Source organism: Anas acuta, chromosome 4, assembly GCF_963932015.1.
Source record: "Anas acuta chromosome 4, bAnaAcu1.1, whole genome shotgun sequence".
Taxonomy (NCBI): domain Eukaryota; kingdom Metazoa; phylum Chordata; class Aves; order Anseriformes; family Anatidae; genus Anas; species Anas acuta.
Window position 1 is genome coordinate 13,133,464 of NC_088982.1, and position 19,259 is coordinate 13,152,722.

Sequence of the window (19,259 nt, forward strand, 5' to 3'; positions counted from 1 at the left end):
GGGATAAAATTCAATTTATTTGGCTACTTTGCAGACAGAATCTGAAGCCTGCCTTAATTTGTAGTTTACTAGTCCTCTGATGTGAGACTACATAGAAAGTTCCTATCTGATCAAACGGCCGGTACCTTGACACAGCCCAATTATGTGAAAATATATCCTCGCTTATCATTTCAAACATCGTATAAGTGGAGAAACCGAAGTCGCTCCCTGTCTGTTTGATTTTCCTGTTCAGGCACACTTGTTTAAACAGGCACCGTGAGACTTTTCTGTAATTTTACTCGGAGGGGTTTCAAACAGCGCTGTCGCCCTGCAAGCCCCAAGCCGGGTGATCGCGGCTGCCCCCGGTCCCCTCCCAGCCACAGCACAGCAGGCAAGGGGCAGCACCGGAGCCACCGCAGGAGTTTGGGCTAAGGGCAAATACTGAGCTGGGCCCCCAGAGGGCTGGGGACCCTCTCACCTTTACCCTTCTGGCTTCACCTCTGTGGTGCTCAGCTGGTGAGCCCTACGGTGGAGGATGTCTCTTGAATCGCCCATTCTGCTGGTGATGGAGAGTACCTGAGACCAGGTGCCCCCCAGTGTCTCCTCCTCCAGTTCTGCCCACCAGGATTAACCCTGCTGCTGAGATAGTACGTAGCCTGGCCCCGCTGTATCCCCATTCCCAGCCCAGACCCCTCCTGCCCCAACCCCATTGTATTCACCCACCCAGCCCTGCTGCACCCTATTAATCCCAGCCACCTCGGAGGAGGTGTCCACTAGGCAGTGAAGTCATTAAAGCAGCCAGTTACCAAATGTTCATCATCCAGCCCATGTTTTCAACACACTGGAGCCGCCAGGCAAAAGGTATCTCTGAGAGATGCAATCCTAGTTGACCCTGCTGCACTTCCCATTGTATTGCCAAACATTTCCAGGGAAAGAAGGATTGGTTTGGGATCTCATCCCACAGATCCCCTTGCTTTCCTTCATGACCCAGCCATGACACACTCAGAGAGCCAATATCTCACTACCCAATATCTTCCCAAGCTGAAATAGATGTAGAAATCAGTGGAAAAAGAGATCTATCAACAACAAGAACAAAAAATGAGGCTATTTCAATTGATTGCCCAACATGCACTGATCCAAAGTCTTTGCAGCCCAGGGCAGTACCTCCCTTCCCTTCCTTTCATCAGGTTTCAGATTAATCCCTGGGTGCCTATAAAGGACTTTTTCAACTTTCTGATAATTTCATGGGAGTAGGTCTCAGTGAAATCCACAACTCTTAGAATGGAGCATATAAAACAGGCCTTAGGGATTTTAAGTATTCTTATACTTCCCCTTTCTAAGAATCTGCAATAATCTTATCTTCAGTCATTTGACAAAATTCATTTTCTGCTAAAGCCTATGCAGAACATGTAAGACATTGAAGAAAAACCTCAACAACTAGCAAATCAGGTACATTAGGCAGTCACTGCTTTTGAAAGATCATATTTTCTACTCATTTCCTTCTTTTTACCTTTTTTAACTCTTTTTTATACTCAATTATAAAGATCTAGTAAAGATTACTTTTTTTTTTTTTTTCCCAATTAAAGCTATGTTTAGTAATTATGTTTGATCCATAAGATTTCTTTTTGCATCTATTTTACTTTGGTCTATTTTTATTTATGTTTGTGTCATGCTCTGGAAGACTGATGTAGAATACTGATTGGATCTTCTATGTTGCTTCTCTGATTTTTTTAAATTAAGCTGTATCTGAAAGCGTAACCAATATATGAATATTTGAAGTGCTCATTCTTTTAGCTAGCAATGCTATCAGTTTGTAGAGTTGAGAGAAATGAATCACTTACAGAGAGAGGGAGAAACTTGTGAAAATGTTGAAACAGACTGGTGAAGCAGAGATAGAAATAGCAGAATCAGTCAGAGGTTTCTCCAGATACAAGAATGCAAGCAACCAGCTGGGATGCATTGCCTGACTCAGCACCATAAGAGTAACATATTATTTGAATATTAGCTTGTAATGACAATTTCCAGGTATCTTTATGAGAGCTGAGGAAGTTACTCAACTCAATTACTGAAGTAAAAAAGCAAATCCAAATAAAACAAAAACCCTTTGGTGGGGCAAAATCCTTAAACATGGAGTGCTCCTACTTTCTGCCAGGATCTTTGGGGACTAAATAATGGAGAGCCCTCGCCACTCTCTCCACTCTCTCCGTGTGGAGCCGAGGGGTTATCCCAAGCAAGAGCCTTGCTCAAAGGAGGGTCGAGCTGGCCAAGTGCCAGGGCCCAAGGGCTGCTCTTAATTTGCATATAAGAGGCCAGCTTGCAGACGATGCTATCTTGCAGAAGGCAGCAAAGCCATGCAACAGGCAGGCTTGATCTCAGCGTTCTGGTTGCATTGCTTGAAACAGAGGGTTTCACTCTGGGAGTTGCAGTCTCCACATCTATCATCACCCTGAGAAGTTTCTGGGTTCATTTATAATGTCTAAGGACTGATGGGAACATCAGATTGCTTAATATGACTTCCTATATGCATTACAGGCCATTTCATTTCATCCAATTACAACAGTATTGAGTTCAAAAAAGTGTGTGTTTGGATAAAAGATAGCCTCCAAAAAGGTAGCTGGAAATACTAAAAGATGAAGAAGTCATCATTCAGATTCAAAGATTTTTGTTTTAATAGTTAATTATCCACACAGTAAGAGGCATCTTTTATTTCCAGCCTAACTTTATCTCCAGGTTCTTGCTGTTGTTTTCTGCAACTGTCCCTGTGAAGTTAGCTAATGCCTCATCTTTTTTTTTTTATTTTTCCTGTAAAAACACGAAGCCCTCTCTCCTTCTTCCTTCTGGTACACAAACCCACCTGGGGCTGCTCCTCCAGCTGTCTGCCTTTGTTCTCTGTCTCTAGACACATTGGTGTGGGTGTTGTTGACACTCCAACATCATAGTATGGACACAAGACTTGAGGTTGCCTTTGCAGTGTGAACTGCACTGGCTACTGTCCAGTGATGCTGTTTGAGCCCATCACTACTCCATACTTTGGCTCCCCTTGTCCCAGCATCAGTGAACTTCAGGTCTATCACTGAATAGTAGTCCTCAAAAGAAGGACAACCTCCTAGGAGTATCCGTACAGACTGCATTTACAAATTATTTAAATGTTTGATTCTCTGCCCTATTCTTATGACTTTCTCTGGGATTTGGGCTTGCAAGACTGCCTGCACTGTGTGAGAGCTGGAGAGGCATGGGCTGCTAAAGGAGAACAAGGTTGTGCCCTGCAGATGGGCATCCCTCTGAAACCAGCACCCTGAAACCAGCACCCCACATGGGAGCCACAGGTGGGTCTGGAGTCACTTCTGATCCTCACACGTCTAAAAAACTCATTGGATGCTCCTGAGCTCCCAGATATAAGAGAGGACTTTTTCTTTGTAGATCTCTGAGCTGACATCAGACAGCAGCCAATTTCCTGTGTTCTATTTCACATGCTGCACTGAGTCATTTGTCACTTTTTTTTCCTTCATTTAATATGTCCCTGCAGTTTGTGTGCTCAGTGTATCTGCCAACTGTGTAGAGAGTAATTGTTAAGTTGGTTGCAGTACCAGAGAGTCTGATTAAAAAACACGCAAGACATGCTGAAAAGTGTACATTTGGGTCAGCCAAAATCAAATGCTATCACTATGCATGGGGTCAGAGTGCATGCATGGGGTGGAAACAAAGCTGGGACTGGGTGCATGAGGTCTGGAGTTGGTTGTCCTTGTCCTTATTTCCATCTCTGAAAGCAACCTGAGGAGGAAGGGTCAGGAGGAAAGGCTGATGGCTCCCAAGGGGAGAGGATGGCCATGCTTGGCAATAGCAGCACTTTCTTTTTCCAGTGTCTCGGGGACGGTCCTGTTACATGTTGCTCCTCGGTGTGGTCAGAAATCTCTGTTTGGGATGGACTGTTGCCACAGGCTGGTGGCTCAGCAGCAGAGTGAGCAAAAACACAGCACTGGTCTCATAGCAGCCAGTGGAAGAGTAGCAGGAAAGGCCTGGAGCCCGTGAGGACACACTTGGCTCTCACTGAGCTTTTACTTGGTTTGGCAAGCAGGTCCACCCAACTTATTGGTTTAGCATGAGAGTATAGCTGGGGACAAGGAAAGGCACTGCCTTTCACTATTAAGTCTGCAGCAGAAGGTAAACAGAGTTTACCCACTTCATCCTGGAATACAGTTTCCTATTCTATTTTTGATTTTATGTTTTCTTTTATTTTGTACTATAACACTCCTGCCATTCCAAGATTGAAAGAGGCAAATGGACCTTAACCCAGGACTCAGTTCTGAGGTAAAAAACTCCTTAATCTAAATACTGAAGACTCTTGGCTCCTACAAACAGCTTGTTTTGCTCCTGTTCACTGTGATGGCAAAACTTCCCTGAAATTAGTAAATGCCAGCCTGGAGCAAAAATCAACTCGGCACAGAGGAAATCATTTTATCTGAGTGGTACTTAGTATGGGCTTCAGTAACAGTTAAAGGAAAAATATGGTAACATTTAAGAGTTCAACAACAAACAAGAGCAAGCCATCAATTGTTGCAGTTAGTGCAACCCCCTTGAAGTCCACAGCACAAGCACATGGGAGCTGAGAATCTGGCCCTCTGTCCTATGGGCAGCCTTGGATCAGATAACACAGATGTGTTAGATTAAGGGCAGAACCTTATAAAATAAAGTGCTGGCTGCACTGGGAGAGTCCTTAAAAAAAATAAAATAAAAAAAAATCCATCCATTAAAACATGGAAAAACAACAACGAAAAGGTATAAGAGAGCATAAAGAAGGAAAAGTTGATGTACTCCTCTAGATTTACATTCTTTGGACTTTTTTTTTTTCCTCATGCACCCAACTGGTTTAAGGGTCTATTCTTTTTGTTGTACATGCATGCACATAACTACCATTGATGTGGAGTCTCCAGGTGATTTGATGTGCATTCCACATAAGGCATGGTGTCAAGTATATGATCCCCACACAAAAGAGCTGCCTGAGAACCACTCTTTGGGATATTTCCTTTTTTTTTTTTTTTTTTTTTTTTAGATTCCTTTGCTCCACATCTAGATTTTAGCAGATCAGAGTGCCTACCCAAGCAGTGGAAGTACCACTGCTACTCTTTCATTTGCTTTGATCTGTGTAAATCTGGGGAGTGGGGGTTGGAAAGGCTGATGGGAAGGAAGTTTTCAAGTCTGGGTGCAATCTTGCAAAATGATGAATGTCTCATAGTGTAATCCTAGCAAAGATGTAAAGGTGTAAAAGGCCTGAAGAGAAAATCAAAAGGGGCAAACAGGAATGAAGATATATGTTTTTGAAATAGAAGAGTTGTAAAAAAATGATTTCACACATCACTGGATCATCTCTAGTTAAATGTTTCTGGTCTATAGTGTAACTTATTCTGGCTGCAAAGTCCAAAGTAAGACTGCTCTTCTCCACAGGGTACAATAAAGGCATCTATTTTGGCAATTGCAATTAGTGTGAGATACAGAGGGTTAGCAGAAAAAGCAGAAGAATATATCCTCAATCAGTAAATGATTTCAGGTAGATGTCAGTAGTGTAGCAACTGTGTACACCAGGGTGAACCAAGACTTGCTTTCAGTGGAGGACTAAAGCTATGTATCAGGCTGCAACTTTCTGTTCAAGTTTGGTATAGTGTGCCTCCACAAGACATATGATTATTTTGGGGGTAGAGTTTTTGTGCAGTAAAGTGATTAGTAACTTTTTCAGACAAAAAGTAAAACCATTGTTCCGCATTGTTAGATTTTGCTGTATTTCAGAGAGAAATATCAACAATAAAATCAACACAGAAATAATCAACCCAGATTTTGCTTTCTCTCTTGCAGGCTTCATCTCAAGTGTGAGCCAGTTTGAAACTGTGGCATGAAAAATTCTAAATTGCTGCTAATTTTATCATGTTAACAGAATTACAAAATGTGAAATCGAATGAAAATTTATCCCTCTTGGAACAGCTTGCGTACATAAGTTATTTGAAGTTTCTAAGCCTGCCTTGTTGTTTTCTGATGTTATGCTCTCAGAAATATCCTGGTTGAACAAGGGGAGATACAGAGAAGCAGGGTGGCTAGAAGAAGGGATGAAAGGATTAGAGAAAATTGTAGTTCAGGGTTTGAGGGAATGAAGGTAGGACGCAGAGCCAGATGCAAAGTGAGTTTGCAGCAGGAGTAGGATGTTCTGAGCAGAACTTTGGAAAGAAAAAATGAGGAGATGAATATGGATATGCCACAGGTTTGCTTTCATGAAGAATGGGGAGAAGGGTACTGTAGGTAGTAAGAATGTTTTTTTTTATAAAGAAATTGGTCTGAAAAAAGCTCCACATATGGTAATAGTCCTCTGAGTAGTTCTAGCAACATAATTACTGTCTGAAACAGTTTTTCAGTGAAAACGTACACTTGGATCAGCCAAAATCAAATGCTATCACATTTGTTTAATTTTTTTTTTTTCAGTCAGACTCCTCTCTTTCCAGTTCAGAAAGCACCAGATATTTTTTTTTCTATTCTAAGCTAGTATTTAACATTGCTCACTTTTAAAACAGAAACTCAAGAACTAAGCTCAATTTTCTGTTTGAAAGAATTACAGACTTTTTTTTTCTTTTTTGTATTCCGGGACAAAGGTAAAATTAAGATTAGAGTCAACCTACAACACTTTTACAGCATCTCGCCCCTTCTTCCTTCTCTGAATTTTTGTAGGCAAAACATAAATTATTTTCACAACATCCTAAGCCCTTCCCCCTACAGAATAACTTCAGTTTCTGAGTGCATCTTTTCCAATTCTATACCTTAAAAATAGTTTAAGAACACAACACGTTTGTGTTGAAATGCCAACATTTCTATAAGGAAGACACAAACATGCTGTTTCAGACATTTCCCCCACCAGAGATCACACAGAGACTGATGTTTTCAAATGCTGACAGAAAACACATCTCCAAAGTCACCATTTGCCATCTGACCCTGTACCTCAGTCACTCTTACAAGGATAAAACTGAAGGCAGAGCTATCTACAGTATAATTTACAAAGGCCACTGCATGCTTTACCAGTTGCCAAAACACTCAAACTTGTTATCAATAAACACCATCAAAGGTCAAGGCATTGCTCTGGTAGTGGGGCACAAGGGTGCTGAGATGTGGCTTGTAGGGGAGGACCAGGCGATGACAGAGATGGAGATGAGGAGAAGCCGAGGGGAAAGTAGGGAGAGTTCAACTAGAAAAATGCTTGCTACTTTCTGCTTCTCAGATTCCTTCTGTAGGACATCTGTGCAGTGGGGCATACTTAATCAGAGCAAATAAAGAAGCAAAGAGTGAAAAATTATTTGCAGTTCCTAGTTTAGCTCTGTCATGCTTTAAAGAATACATATATCTTGGTGAGCAGATGATCAACACAAACTACAGCATTTTCATAAACATATTTCAATATTAAACTTTATTATGTATTGCACTGGGGCAGTGTCTCCTAAAATTAAGAATGGTATTACACAGTTCATTGTACTTAAAACACAAATCTCCATCATGCACCCATGGAAAGACCAGTGTAATCTGTTCTTTCTACACTGCAAGCACAGTGTAGAAAGATCTGTATCTAGATTGCCCTAAGGACTATATTTTGTTTTTAGCAGCTTGATATAGCGGAACCAGAAAACACTAAGAAATGAAGATTAGTTAGCAGAAGAATTCTTCATTAGCTGGTCTGAGCTGCACACATATTAAGGCAATGTTAACCATTTTTTTAAAAAATTTTGATTTAAAAAATCAGTTTTGGAAGTTAGCATGTCAGAAAAAAACAACACTCATAAATACATTGATATTATTAGGAATATGTTGACATATTTTACTAAAATTAAAGTAAATTTTAAGGATTTTTTTTCTCTCTCTCTCTTTAGTATTAATACTAGGAACTTTTTTTTTTAATGAAAATATAATGATAGATATCTGTCTTGAAATTCATCTGCCTCAGTTAAATATTTCTTACTTGAAGATAGCTTATCAGTTATGATAATGCATTTATTTTCCATAGCAATTAACAGGATGACAAGAAAATCATTATTTCATGTGTGGAAAGGGCTGTAAAATATGAGGCAATAGCAGAAGTCATATGCAAACATCTAATGCAAAAATTTTCTTCCCCTCCCAGAATATTATTTTGCAGAGAGTTTTAACAGTTCTTTTCATATCTGATCAAGTTTTGTAGTTAAGAAGTCTGAATTGTTCCTTTATCCTTCGGGGTTTCCACTTATTTTTACAGCTACACAGCACCAGGAGAGGAGTCCCCAGCCTCCCCCATCTCTAGCCAGCTTCTGACTTCTACAGGTTGTGTCTGCTAAGAGTTAACTAAACCAGAGCTGACTGTTAAGGCAGCTTCCCACCACTCTGAGGAAACTACATTAAATCCTGTTAAGCCATAGTGATAATTTTAGGTCACTGTTGACTTACCTCCCTACCTGTAACTTCGTTCTCTGTTTGCATCCTTATTTATTTATTTATTTATTTATTGTTAATTTTGACATATTTTTATACAGGCAGCTGAAGTCAATAGCAGGGCCTTTCATTTTGTAAGTCAGACAAACTTATGAAGGTGTCTTAAGTGTAGAGAGATTTGGCCAAGATGTCTCCCTGAAAGTACATCTAAAGTTTTAACAATTGTGACAATTGGAAAATACACACTATTTTGCCTTTTTATTGTCTTTGAATGTTGAAGGTAATGAACTTGTATAAATGGGATGTCCCTCTTCTGCTGTATATCAGTTTGGAGGGGGAGAATCCAAGCATAAATAATCCATCAGCCCAGTTGCCTGGTATGAATTCAGACAAATATGTTTAACCAAACATGGATGCTTCAGAGGGTGTTCTTGTGGTTACTCCAACTGCTTTCATTATACATTTATATTAACAATGTGTCTGCTCACCATGTGCAATAAAACAATTTCTGAGGCTCAGCCTCAGAACATGAGGCTTGTTCACCGCCTTAGATAATAGCACTGCTTGTTTGCACTGTTCTTATTGAACTTTCTAAATATATGTCATATTCCTTTTCATTCTAGGAGTGATTGTACATTACAGCAATTACAGACAAACCCTTCCAGACAGTTTGAAGACCAAAACTTTCTTTGTGTGGAAGTCCAAAAGCAATTATTGGCATTACAGTTTAAGAGAAGCATTCCATCTCCCTGATGCAACAGCAGTAGCTTTCTGTGGCATGTTAAATAAAGCAAATTGCCCTGTAGGAGACTAATACATGCAGAGCTGTTATGAAAAAATAAAATCATACAGCTGCGCTGAAAGAAATAGCAACCTCCTCTTCAAAAATATACAAAACTTCTTCTGGCACTGTTTTAAACATAAGACACCAAGCATCTTTAACCTTTGCTGTTACCTCCTTGATGTTTCATATATTGCTTCAAGACTCCATAAAGATACAAATGTGCTAATTATCAGTCAGGTCAAAATGGAAGATGACAGCACTTTCATAATACACACCAGAATATAGAAGTGAGTTACAGATTTTTTTTTTTTCATAGCAGTTTCCATTTGCAGAAAAGAAGAAAATGAATGGACTAGAGGCTAGAACAGATGACCTTAAAGCTCTGAAAGTCATATTTTCCTATTGTGGGGGATTCACCCGCTTCAGTTATGGTATCAAAAATAATTATATAAAATTTTCACCTAACATATCTGTGAATTATTCATCAAGCTCAGATAGGTGCGTGAGTACAAAAAAAGGGGTGATCAAATACACTTAGAATTGAATGTCTCAGAAAAAGTTGCAATATTACTGCAAGAAAAACAGTGAGCATTTTTCAGCACTTTGAGATCCTCATATTAGTAGCATGAGAGGCTTGATCCTAAAACATGATTAACTGTTCACCCTAAATGTATTTATACCAGTTGACAATCAGTCTGGAAAAAAAAATCATAAGAAGATGAAGAGGACACTATTACTAAATAAATATATAGGACATAGTTGTCAGGTGAAAGAACAAAAATATGGGTATTCAGGAGAATGTATGCAATCAAAATAAATGGATCAAATATTACAGCAGCTCATTGGCATCTATACATGGAGTTGTAGCAATTTTTTTCCAGACAAATTTCTGCTCTAGAGGATAGAGAAAGCTTTGAACATAACGGAAAGGAATTGCTTTAACAGCTGCATTATAATAATGAAACATTAGAGTAGCTGATTTCCCCAGTCATCACACAGACTGCTGTTTTGAACAGTGAATTTGGTGAGGTTTGCAAAACAGAGAACACTAATTTTTCTGAGACAAAGCCAGGTTTACTAGGACAGACCCTGAACATGAGGAAATTCACTTTTTTTAAAGAACAAATTAAGCCACTTTGCTTTCCTCTCCATCAGAGTGAATGCCTGTCTAAAAAAATGATGGAAAAGCTGAACAGAGTATAGAGCATTCTTGGAGGGAAGGAGTTGGAGAGAAAAGGTAGAAAAGGTTGGCCAGAATATGATGCTTTTGCAAAGCTTCAAGTGCCAAGGCAAAGAGCAGACTTCCCATAAACATCAGCATGCAAAACAAGCATGGGCTTTCCTATATTGTACTGATGTTTTGACAAATATATACTTTTTTTTTCATTATAAAATGATTTGAGGGTGGTTAGTTAAGGCCAGGTATTAATTAATTTGGTATTTCTTCTGCCAAATATACTCTGGAAGGAATTGGCTTGTATCACCATTATGAGCCTTACATGATTCATAGAATAGTAGAATGTCCTGAGTTGGAAGGGACCCACAAGGATCACTGAGTCCATCTCCTGACTCCACACAGAACCACCCCAAAATTAGACCTTATGTATGATAGCATTGTCCAAATGCTTCCTGAGCTGTGGCAGGCTGAGGGCCCTGTGCCCGACCACCCTCCAGGTGCAGAACCTTTTCCTAACACCTAACCTGTCCCAGCCTGTCCAAGCTCCATGCCGTTCCCTCAGGTCCTGTCGCTGTCCCCAGAGCAGAGCTCAGCGCCTGCCCCTCCTCTCCCCTCGCGAGGGAGCTGCAGGCTACCATGAGGCCTTCCCTCGGTCTGCTCTGCACTGGGCTGAACAAACCAAAGGACCTCAGTCACTTCTCATATATCTTACTCTCTAGACCCTTCAACATCTTCATAGCTCTCCTTTAGACATTCTCTAATAGTTTTATGTCCTTATGTTGTGGTGTCCAAAACTTCCCTTGTCAGGCCAGTCATGCTGTGCCTGATGCACCCTGGAGTACAGTTGGCTATTTGGCTGCCAGGGCACGCTGCTGGCTCATATTCAATTTGCCCTTAACTAGAACCCACCGATCCTTTTCTGTTGGGCTGCTCTCTATCCTCTTGTCCCCCATTCTGTAAACACAGCTAGGGTTGCCCCATCCCAGATGCAGTATCTGATACTTGCTCTCATTAAACTTCATATTGTTGGTGATTGCCCATCCTTCTAATTTGTCAAGATCTCTCTGCAAGTCCTCTCTACCCTTGATGGAATCAACAGCTCATTCTAGTTTAGTGTCATCTGCAAACTTCGTATACCTTCAAGTCCTCCATCCAAGTCATTTATAAAAGCATAATTAAAAATAAATAAATAAATAAAATAGAGTCCTGCAGAACCCCACTACTGACTGGCTGCCAGCCTGATGTAACCCCATTTATTATCATCCTTTGAACTGAGCCTGTTAGCCAATTGTTCACCCATCATATTATATATTTGTCTATCTGTATGCAGGACATTTTGTCCAGAAGGATACCATGAAAAACAGTATCAAAAGCTTTGCTGATCTCCAAAATATTTAAATCAACTGGCTTCTTTTGGTCAACTAGGTAGGTAACTTTTTCATAAAAGGAAATTAAGCTTGTTAGAAAGGACTTTCTACTCGGGAATCGATGTTGGCTGTGACCAGATGCATTGGAAAGATGACTATATTGTCTTTCATGTGTTCTTTAACAATTTTCTCCATAATTTTACCAAGCGCTGAAGTGAGACTGACAGGCCTATAATTACCAGGGACTTCTTTCTTGCCCTTCATGAAAATAGGAACAACATTTGCCAGTTCCCACTTGACAGGAACCTCTCCAGATTTCCAAGATCATTGAAAAACAACTGACAGAGCTCTCAAAATGACATCAGCCAGCTCTCTCAGTACTCTGGAATAAATCCCAATAGGCCCCATAGACTTATATGCATCCAGCTGGAGCATCAAATCCTGCATGAGTTCAGAGTTGGTTGGAGTTTGCCATTCCTGTGGTCATGGTCCATCAGCCCCAGGTTCCAGGACTCAGGACAAGGGCCCAGGACTAGTCCCACCATGTTTCACTTTTATTAATGGTGTTGTGGCTCTGGGACAGAACTAAACCTTCTAGGTCTTCTTGCTTGTTCCTAATGCTATGTGCATTGGTGTAGAAACATTTCAAATGTGCTTCATTTTACCCAGCACCTCATGGAGCAGACTGAGGGATCTCATTAGCATCCATTCCCTTAATTTTGTCATGCTGTCCTATAGCTTATCACTGGCAAACATGTTTTTATCACTTTACCCCTTCAAATCTAGTTTAAAGACCTATCAATCAACCCTGATAACTCTTGCACAAAAATCCGTCTTCCCTCAGAGAAAGGTGTATACCATCAAGTGCCAGCAGGCCTGGTGTTGCATGGACCATCCCATGACCGAGAAGTCAGTGACACTAGCCTTTCAGCAACATAATGATCAGCTAGATCTCCCTGCTCATTTCAATATTGTTTCCTGCTACTGGAAGGTTAGAGGGAAAAATATGTGTGCATCTGATCCTTTAACCAGTCTCCCCAAGGCCCTAAAGTCCCTCTTCATTGACCTTGGCTTTCTCTTTGCTACTTCATCACTGCCAATGTGAAAAAACAGTAATAGATAATCATCAGAGGGCTGTACCAGGTGAGTGAGTTTTCTGGTAATGGGCCCCAGGGAGGCAGCAGATTTCCTTATGTGTTGGGCCAGGTTGGCATATTGGGCCCTCTGTTCCCTTCAGAAAAGAGTCACCTATGACAACAACTTCTTTTTTCATGACAAAGCTGATGGTGATATGGAGGGTAGGCTGACTTGCTCTGGGTGACCCTTCCAGCCGTGATGGACCTTTGACCACATTATCACTTACCTGGCCATCGAGTTCCAGAGCCTCATACCTGTTGTATAAGGGTACCTGGGAAAGTGAGGTTTGATTATATCCAGAATTAGCTGACCAGAAACCTTATCACATCAGTTACAATGACAGATTAAACTGATTAGCAATAAACACTGATGAAATATTCTCCAACTAGTCCCCAAGAACTGCTTCTTGAAAACCTTTCATCATCCAGAGCTAAGCTTTTTATATACTGACCTGGCTTTAAATATAAAAGCAATTCTTCAGAATACAAAAGAGAATATCCAAAGAAAATGTTTCTCTGAAGCTGAGGGAATAGCCTGAGTGTTCTTAATTGTCTAACCACACAAATATTTTATGGAAATTATATACCCTTCAAAAATGTATCACTCTTACTCCTTGTATCTGAACAGCTTTGTAGTTGTAAATAAACAACAACAACAACAACAACAACAACAAACCAACAGAATATCAGTTTTCATTGAGGGTGGAGAGACCTTATAACAATAAGCAATAAAGTGATAAAATTAGTGAAACAGGAACTCTTGCATTGCGTGTGTCTGCATACTGCTTGCAGAGCGGCCCTCTGCCTGGTGAGGACTCTCCCAGTACTGTAGCACAGATAAAGAGACTTGAAGTTCAGGGCTGTGTCAGGAGATCAGATCTCACGTTCAACAGCAGGTTGTCTGAAAAACAAAACAGAAAAAAGGGAGAAAAGACACTCTCAAATGACTTCTACTGAAGAAGCCAGTCTTCCCTTTTCCCACCCTGAGTGGCTTTTTAAAAAGCTGAGAATATGTGGGGTTAAAAACTGAAATATGTGAGGTTTGTGAACAACATAATTAAAAATAAGTCATGAGGAAAATAAGAGCTTACTTTCTTAAACAAATGATCACAATTAACCACCAAGACAAGAGCCTGGCTCCTTAGGAAGTGTGTGCTGGAAGTATCCTCGCTGCAGAGAGCAGTGTCACGGGCATTAATAGAGGAGCTCCCCATGCTGATGGGCCTGCTAGCAGGAGTGGCCGTGGTGGGATCCAGCCGTCTGTGGTTTAACATGATCCATCAGCTGATTTCTTGTTCTGCTGCAAGGCAGATCATTGACACCATTCTGGTTTCATCTGTTGCCTCAAAGCCAATTTCACTGCATATAAGCGCTTCATTCAGAGCACAGAAAAAATACATTAGCGAAACAATATAGTGTACTGTACAACAAGGATTTCCTGCACTGTAACTCTACAGCTCACCAGGCGAAAAACACTTCTTTTTATTCTAGTTCCCCAGGGTGCTACATGGAGACACCAATCCTGAGACGGATTAACTGTGGCGCTTTCATCAAGAGGAACTTGTCTTCACTATGACTTTGGAACAGAAAGGACGTGCTATTACCCTCCGACTTTGAAAGAGAAAAGCTTTCTACCTACATTCCTCACTTGTTTCCAGAGTTTAGCTCATAGGGATTAGAATTTGCTAGATATAGGATAAGCCTCTTTCAAAATACTCATTTCAGGAAAGATGGAGATAGCTTTCAGATATCTTTACTGGGTGTTTACTAGTCTTAAAAATAGGTAAATCAGAATTAAAGGACAAGGGCAATATTAAATTTCCACATGAAATACATGAGAATAGTCAGGAAAAAAAAGAGGTTTTTTTTTGTTTGTTTTGTTTTGTTTTGTTTTGTTTTTTTTTCTTTCTCTCTCTGTGGCTTTTATGTAAGATTTACCATTCCATAGCAACTTTTTTTTTTTTTTTTTCCTCTAACCAACAGGTGAGTTTGCAGATACTTCGATCTTTGATTTTGGGAACCTGACTTGATCCATGTTAAAGGAGAATAAAATTTCTGGCACCAGGTACTTAGTATCTCCTGCATGTCAATGTTTCTGAAAAAGTATTTCAGTACCTGGTCACACTCCTGCTCCAAGAGTGATATATCCCATGTGATTTGAATGCTGTCACTAAGATTTCTGATAGCAGCCTGGACCAGAATTGCTGGGTGGTTTTGTATGATAATTTTCTCTATGTAATTATACAGAGACACAAGAATACAGTGATTGGCTGATGTTATGTAGTGAATTGGAAAAAAATATGCACAGAGGATAGAACAGAAGGTAACATAATTCAAAAGATACTGCAGATAAATATTAAATAAGATGGATGGGTCTGCTGGCTTAAGTATGCAACAGCTCCTGCTGAAGTCATAGTAAGGGCAGAAATCAGCGTATTAAATTCAATAACATTTGCAGAGACACACCACTTCATTCAATCACAATCTACAATACTGGATTCAACATTATTAATGCTGTATTTTTTTTTCACTGTTTGAAAATGTCTTCTTTCTCTAGTGAGGCATGTTTTACTGTTAATAAAATGGCTGAAAATGAAACCAAGTGTCTCTGAAATTAAACTGATTTTAAAGTAAACTGCATGTATCCATACCTGTATACATATACACACTGATATAAGAATAGGTTAATTTTTCTTTATCCATGTCATTTTCATGTTCACTATATAACAGATACCTTTTTTTTTTAATGTTTCTGAATATGCAGTTTTGTGTAAGCAATTTTAAAGGATAATATCACTGTAAGAGCGGACATTCAAGTAGGAATGGAATAAAATATTACATTTGTCTTGCAGTGGAATTGTTTTTGTTTTATATGACTCATTAAGACTTTCCAGAGACTAATGAGAATTACATTTGAATAAATTAAAAGATAATTAATATGTACCTGTTTCCATTTAACAGCAATGTTTCTTTACATTGTATTATTAAACATTAATATTATGGTACAGTTTACAGAACATTACAGAGAAGCAGCATACACAGGTAATACTCTTTTGCACTGCATTTATGGGCCTTTATTAACTGTATCAGTAGAAAAATCATTACAGTGTTTCAAAATGCCAAGAACAATATATTAGAGTAAATATACAAATTATCCCACTCTTTCAATAAGCTCCCAAATTGTCATTTCCCTTACGATCAGAACATCTTCTCCTGTTGGCTTGGGGAGGACCATTATACTTGGTCTAAGGTGACACTACACATTCTTACAACAAAAAAGAGTTTGCTTTAAGAGCTAAACATGTTTTAAACTTTCCAGCTAGTTACACAAGTGGTCTATTTTCAAGAAGATATTAGACAACTTAGAAGAACAAATGTTTTTAAAAATCAGTCTTTTGTTCTTCCATTTATCCAAGGTAACAAACTAAATTAAAACCTTTTCAAAATGGGGGCATTTAGAAGTTTTACTCTGATAGCAGACCAAAAAACAGTTTGTGGCATACATAAAATATTGCTTATCAAAAATGTGCATAAACATATATGTATTTTTCCTGTAAGTTACAATAGATAATTTTCTTATTAACTATTTAGTTTTCAGAAGAGTGTTCCTTGGCTTATTGTTTGTCAAGAAATTCAGCATGCGTAGATATTGCAGTAGCAAAATTGAAATTCTTGGAGCCGATTTATCTTCTGAAGAGAAATCAGGAATTCTAAAATCTTAAAATGTGGAAATGGAAATGACAGAGTATGAAGGAGATCTTGTTTACTTTCATGACTGGAAACTTCATTGAATTATGGCTAAAAATTCAAGAACAAACCCAGTCTTCCTAATGCACAGGTGTATAATGGCAATCGTTCAATTTACAGCAGCAGAACCAGGATAAGAATCTGGCCCCTGAGCCAGCAGGAATGCCATATGATATCTGAATGGTAATTTTCTCTGTATGTTCAACAATAATGCCTCAGACTTGACCTTTGGCTTTGTTGTCACCAAGTATTATCATATGTATAATTTGACCTTTCTCAGTTGCATGAATGCTTGGCCTTGAACTCCATCTAACCTTCTAGGAGCTGTAAAGATAATTTCTATACATTTGCAATAAGGTCTCTGATTTGACCTCTGACTCAAATGAACAATAATTTCTTAATATTCCCATTCCTCCTAAGACTATTTCCCGTAATAGTATAATAATAAGGCAATAAAATGTCCTTCAGTGTGAACTCATGTTATTCTAAATTTTGTAGGTCTGTGCTTCAGGGCATGCACAGTTCATTGTATTTCTGTGTTGTCAAAAGACACTATCAGGGCATCAAAAGTTTCCAGAATTTAAGTCAAAGTGAGTGCAAGGACAAAAGTGATATTATTTAACTGTGTCTGTAAGCAGACAAAACTAAAGACAAAAGTAACGTTTATTTAGGAATAGTAAAAAAAAAAAAAAAGCATCTGCAATAGCAGACCAGAAAAAATAACCTTTGTGTTTCTATGGAAGAGTCTTAAAGCAAAAAAGTATTCAAGTAACATTTTAGTTCTACTTTTTGAAAAAAAAATATTAATAAATCAATAATAATATATGATCATGTACGATCATATATGAATAATCATATATCATATAAATCATAATCAATAATAAATAAACATCATTGTATTCTGCACTGAAGTATAGTAACTGATTTTTTTTTTTTTTTTTAAGTCTGTCTTATATACTGGAGTATTTTCTTTTACAATTAGAAGTCATGTTGATGTCATTAATGAAATATTTAATCCTGTTACCTAGAGTAGGTTAAAAAAAAAGAAAAAAGAAAAAAAAAAGACCAAGACTCACAGCTTGCTTCATGCCATGCTTGCCTCTGTTACGAAAGAGAAAAACTGGTGGCTTTTCAGGTCTCATCCCAGAGAGCTGTGCATAAGCAGGCAGGCCTTGACCAGGGACTATTTGCAGTGGTGTGTCTTGCATTCAGGTCACAACCCTAGCTTTTCTGCCCTGCTGCAATTTTCTGGATTTCAGGAAACTCAGTAAAGGGTCTTCTATCATTTTCATATAAACAGGATGGATACCTGTCCTGGTTGCTGCTCTGTTTGGTACCTTAGGACAAGCTGCTGGGAAATGGAGAGTACTAACAAACATTTTCAAGTGATAACCAGATGTTAACAAACCTGTGGTTTGTGAAAGACTGGAAATTTTAATAATAAATAAATAAAAAATCACAATGTTCCTTGGAATTTATGTGTCTTATGTGCCTTGGATGACAATGGAATTTTCACTCAATTTGTAAAGAGGGAGATGCCAAGAATAGCTTCTCAAATAAGCAGTCCCTGAGAAATTGCACTAAAAAATCTTAGAATTGATTGAAGATTCCAGGTCCATTGGAATCACATTTTAATAATGTTGGAACACAAGAAAAATGCAAAATATTAGAAGTGTGTAACAGACCTATGACCATATTTTAAATGGATTCAACCTTATGACTCACAATGTATGTGGTGCACAAGCACCTTTTCCAGATATGCCAGACTGCAAAATTACCTTTCCAATTGCTTGACTTTCCTTCAGCACCTAAAGCTCTATTTCAAGCCAAATTTTGCTTAGAGTGAATGTTAATGGGTTATACTGTATATGATGTACAGTACAGAAGTTTTCATTTTTCATGCAGCTACACCCAAAATATGAATATTTGAATAGTGACTAAGAATAGAAAGATCACATTTGAAGGTAAGTAATTCAGGAACTTGTCCCTGTATAAATATAATGTAAAAGTTATATATTTACAACGTGGGCTCATGGATGGGATAAATGCAACAACCAACATGGGACAATTGAAAACTGTACAGGAAACAGTGACTGGAACACCAGCTGCCACACATTTCTTGCATTTAGCTGATGTCAAGGCAGAGAAGAATTTTTGGGAACATGAAAGGACTTTGACAAGACCAGCTGCAGCCAGGACATTAATGAAAGGAACTCTGTGGCAATACTTTTGCATACCTCTGTGGCATTTACCTTTGTGCCATGACATGGATCTACACTGTGTCTTCTTTTTCAGTGACCCCGAAAAACATCCCTGCACCTGCTATGTGCAAGATTCTCCATGCATCCTTTTTAGTTAGGAAACAAGAAAGATTTTTTTTTTTTTTGGTGTGTGTGTGTCTTGAAATGGTGCTTCTGGAAAACTAATTTGCATGGCTTTTGCTCTCCACAGCTATTCAAGCCAAAGTTCTTTTGTGAAAATGAGTCTTTTCTACTCAGAGCTGAAGTGTACTTGTTACTGGTAGTAATGCTGTGACATGATCAATGTCGGCTCTCCTCCTTATACAAATTGCTCCTTCCGAGCTATCTGTCTTACTATCTAAGTTTTCTTCCCCACTTCAAAGGCTGGTGACACAAGAC